Source organism: Cupressus sempervirens, chromosome 3 (genome assembly GCF_028749045.1).
Source record: "Cupressus sempervirens isolate cs-2001-9-10 chromosome 3, ASM2874904v1, whole genome shotgun sequence".
Lineage (NCBI taxonomy): Eukaryota > Viridiplantae > Streptophyta > Pinopsida > Cupressales > Cupressaceae > Cupressus > Cupressus sempervirens.
The window spans coordinates 238788452-238793629 of NC_143120.1; the positions used below are offsets into that span (position 1 = coordinate 238788452).

Consider the following 5178-nt stretch of genomic DNA (forward strand, 5'->3'; position numbering starts at 1 on the left):
AGCAAATTCCTAACAGACATAAACTATGGAAACAACGCATCTGTGAGTTAAGCTTTCAAAAATATTGACAGGTAACCAATGAAAATAGGAGTAGCACTTCCTTAATTCTATTGATACAATCATCAATGGGGAATTCATTAACCGTAAGATGTTTCACTTTTCATCAAATCGCAAGGCCACAAAAAGTGCACTCATGCAAGACAAAAAGTTATGTAGGAACAAGATGGGTGATCTCTTCTCAAACTAAGTATGTTAGTGAAATTTGTAGACCCATAGAAAAAACTACTATTATTAGATTGCACAATCGAAATAACACAATAAAACTCTTGGCTCAATTAAACTTCATGAACATACATTCACAAAATATAACACATTTAGGCAAGAATCACTACACTCCAAATGTGAGCACCAAAAGCATATATTATTGCATCAAAATAATGAAGGCCCCAAATACATGTTACATTCTTGAATTTATAATAAATATTCTCCTCAATTTGTGTTGAAAGTGAGAGATATCTTTATGTAATCATATGCTTCTAGAATAATAATAAAAATATATTTATGTATAAATTGACTCTCTAACTAGTGCTTAGTAGGACTCCATCCATATTTATATTATTAATTGGATGCATGCACCATTACATGTCTTAAAATAAACAACACATGAGAAAATAAGAAAGAGAAAGCCTTTAGTTGATGTAGAAGTGTCTAGAAGTGCCAAAAAATAGAAGCTCCATCTTCAGTAGGCATCTGTCAGAGTTAAACTGCTGTTACAATGCATTTTTTATGCATGGAAAGATCTATAATTAGAATTGGTAGTTAACTATTGGAACACCTCTAAATTCTTCAACATCTTCTAGAATATCATTGATAAAGAAAAACTGTGCGCCTGGCCTAGCTATGCACCCCAGAGTTAGATTCAAAATATGCAAAATTTTACCCAAGTGCCAAAATTGAAATTTTGGGTTATGGGTTCTATCCCCCTTTATACCAGAGCTATCTTTGAATATTTTCCCTTGAATTTCTTGATGAACTTAGTGACTTGAGCTACATCTAGAAAATATAAGGCTTCGTATTTGTCTTTCACCTTCTGCCTATAGTTGCCAACCTTGATAGGAGTCTCCATAAAATCTCCTAATTTTACATCCAAGTTTAACAATGCTTCTTCTATTCTAAATGCTTCCCTAATGTTTGTTGGCTCCTAATTAAAAAATTTTGAAAATAACCAAGAAACTAGACCAATGCATCTAAGGCTAGAAAATTTCTATGATGAATGCACTTGACTATAGTCTTGGGCCAACTATAAGGCATAACTTCTTCTTCACTTTAGGCTCTGCAAGACCTAGGCACGTTAACCTTGAGATTCTAAGATAGAGTACTAGTGCATTTGAAACATAAATATGAACCTATTTACTGCAGATAAAAACCCCTTATATCTCTTGATGACTCATGAAATGACACAGATCTACAGTAGATAAATGCAAATCTATGAGTCTCACAAGTTGAGTGCGGGGTAATTCCTTTCAGCCCACTACAAGACATGAAAAACTAAATTTATTTGAATAAAAGATTTCATGCAAATGACATTCATATCAGCTTACATCTAATTTGCTAATCAGTGCCTTATCCATTAAGACATAGATTCATTACCAGTAGGATGACCTAACTTGTTTGAATTACAATCAAGTTTCTCAACTGAAATCCTCGAATCCCATTCTTATGCAATATCCCCTTCATACACCCATAAACCCTATTAGAACACTGAAGCATTTACCTAACTCCTTGAGTCAAAAGCAACAATAGATTTAATACACAACTCATCCAAGTTTCCTTAAATCAAATGAACTTTATCCATTTAATCACAAAGTTAATGAAATATGAAAAATTAGGAGATAGAACAAGAAAACTCAGACAATTCTTGTAAATCTCTTTTTATATTCATCCATGGAAAGACTAAATACATGAACTAGTAATACTAATTGAAATGCTAAATAATTCACATAATCCATCATCAATCTCCATTTCTCTCAGAAAATAACACATTAGAATGAACTGAAAATCTACACAAGAGGTGGATGTGTGGCCTTCACTGCTAGAGTACAACTCAATAGACAGGAAGAAAAACCATCTACAATTCCTAGTTTCAACAGTGAAATATTGGAACCCTAATCATATTTCCTAGAGAAAACTACCAACAACTACAAAAGAGAAGAAGGAAGAAAGATATAGGAGAGGAGTTCATTCCTGGATCTAATCTGAACATGACATCTATCCACTTGAAAAACCTTCTCAATAGGTTAAAAAAAATTCTTTAATCGCTCCTCTCAATTGGTGAATTAAATCTTCACCATTTGGCCTCAGAGGTATAAAATATCCCAAAATGTGATGATGAAAGAATGCAACTAATTTATGATGTTAAAATGCATTCACAGTAAAAAGTGAAAAACTAGTTGAATATGGTCTTTAGAATGCAATACAATCCTTTCTAGCTTATTTTTACCACATTTAGGCTTCAACAAGTCTTCAAATCTACCTCATGACCAATTCTGATGCTCGGTGATGAGAAATACTCATTCTGTTGAGAATGCTCCAAAATTTACAAATTGACCTATAGTGTGAACCACTGAGGACCTATACAAAAAATGACTTTAGATTTGGAAAGTTCGTCTCATTCCAGTTCAGATGGTATATTAGAGTTCCCATTTTGGATAAAAATTGCCTTGGTTATGGTCTTCTGAAGTTTATACCTCTGTCTCATGGCTTCCATAGCATTTTGCAAAATTTTGAACTTTTATATAGTTTGAACTATATAAAGTTTCAGACTTTATTTAAAAGTCTGACTTGAACCTGAAACCAAAAGAAAAATAAATTTTATATTTGAAACCTTTTGAATTTTCTTGTCTTTTTAATCTGGGTCAAGCTTGGTTGACCATCCTTGACATGTGGAAGATTTTGATTGGTTAGCAACTGTACAACTAGGTGCCACATGTCACCACATTATCTGTCATGCTCGTCACCACGTCAGCATGCCACCTCATACTAGCTATCTCACCATACTAATGAGTGAGCAACTTCCTCTTAGCGACATAGCAAAAACCCTTTGATCTACCACGTGGCACAATTTGGTGTGTCTTTGAGATTTGCCCACCACATCATTGCTCAGTTATTCTATCCGCTGCTACGTGGAACTGCTTGATTCATTGTCTAATTGCAAGTGGGGCCCATGCTACTTTATTTACCCCTCATCAAATTTTGAAGTTTTTTGGCTAGTTGCTACCTTGCTAGCTAGAATTTCTTGGATTTTCTGGCTAGCGACATAGTGACTAGCCAGATTTTCTAACTTTTTCGATGCCTTTAACATTGCTAAGGTCATCTTGCTTGTTTAAAATTATCTTGAAATTACCTTCAACTATCACTAACTGGCCCTACGCGCATGAGCACTTGACTTCCAAAAGTCATGCTTCTTTAAGACACCATGTGTATGGTACAAAAGTGCATTTAAACATTGAAAATTCTCTTTTCCCAATGGATGTGGAATATTGATCTATCAGTGTTTTGGGCCTACTCTACATTTTGAGACCTACGAAGGGGAATAACAACTTTCCTACAACTTTCATAGGCACTACTTTTTGACTGGTATTTCCTCCATACTTGGAAAATGACATTTGATTGTTTTTCCTACTCAATGTTTGATGGAACAATCTGGAGCTTCTTTTGCGAATCACTCCATTCATCAATGGCCTAATACTCTTATTCAATTTTGACTACCTCTCCAAATGGCTCCTTTGACTCTCCTGCTTGGTATTGGCATCTTTTTCTTCTTCTTCCATTCGTGGGGCTCCTCCTTGACTACTTTGAATTGGTGTAGACTTCTTTCACTTGGCACGAGTTACCTTCATTCGTTGGTCGCTCCTCTCTCTACATTAATAGTCTTCTCTAAGTTTTGCATCAAAAAATGATTTCCTATTCTATATATGGCTTATTTTTAATGGCCACACCAATTAGATGAGCACTCTTGTCTTGGTGTGGAAGCTTTCCTTTTAATTGTGTGCACTCATTTTCTATATGCTGAGCTTCCTATTATGATGCATTGTGAACCCCTTTTTGGTTGGTATGTTCCCTTTGAACGTAGTTGCAAATTTGCCAACACATGACTAACAACTAACAATGCATACCAATACCTTGCAAATTCTATGACACAAGTTTGTAAGGTGAGAAATTATTTATGTCTTCTTTGATAGTGCTTAGCACTTGTATGGCTGCTCCCTTGCCTATCAATGTCCTGCTCCAAACTACTTCTTCCACCAGGTGTGCTTCACTTGATGCTGCCTAATTCTCTTTTTACATGTCATGGCATGGGTGTCTACTCTTTCTTGTTTATTGCTTCTTTCTTTCATGCGTGTGGTGTTTCTTCTTCATACTGTGGTTTTGGCTCTTAAGTCAGCTCCTCTCTACTTTCTCGTGAACCACCCACTGCATGACTGCGTGGGTTGTCTTCTTCATATGTGGGAGCTAACTATGTTTTCTGGTTTTCCTTGTTTCATGTGAACCTCCCTCTATCTTTATATGTGGACCATCACTTTCACTATCAAGCTCAATGACCTCCGGCTTGGTGCCCAACCCCGTCAACAGTTGCTTGACTTGTGTGCAATATGGACAATATGTCTTACTGAAAATAACAACTGGTTTTTAAGAAATAATGGACATGGATCTCTCCATTTCCTTTGCAATCAATTCAAGATTATTTCTAGTGAACACACCCACACAACAATATCCCCTACTATGTTTCTATTAGAAGAGCACTGCCACCGGCAGTAGAAGGTGAATGTTAGCCAACTATCACTTGCACTAGATTTGAAAACTAGCACTTGCATAAATTAGGAAAATGGTACTTGGATTAGGGGAAGGTGTCATCCTTTGTTTTCAACAAACATGTTTGAAGAATATACTTTAATTCCCTTGGATGGAAAGCCATTTTCCAAGATCTTGGGACTTTATAAAGTATCATGATTTATAACTAGCTCAATCAATTAAAAAAAATGTGGGAGCTATCCAACCATTCATATACCTATTTTACCCATTTTATAAACTTCATTCTTCTTGTACTCAGTTCCCCATTTTTACATCATCAAGACACCTTCAAGATTCTACAAAACTCAAACTCATCTAATGGAATCA

The 5178-nt window shown here is 35.5% G+C and overlaps 1 pseudogene; it reads right to left on the reverse strand.

Annotated features, from left to right (window-relative positions):
- Window positions 1–1094: 1094 nt before the first annotated feature.
- On the reverse strand, window positions 1095–4719 carry LOC149565744 (glutaredoxin pseudogene; annotated as a pseudogene).
- Window positions 4720–5178: the final 459 nt, after the last annotated feature.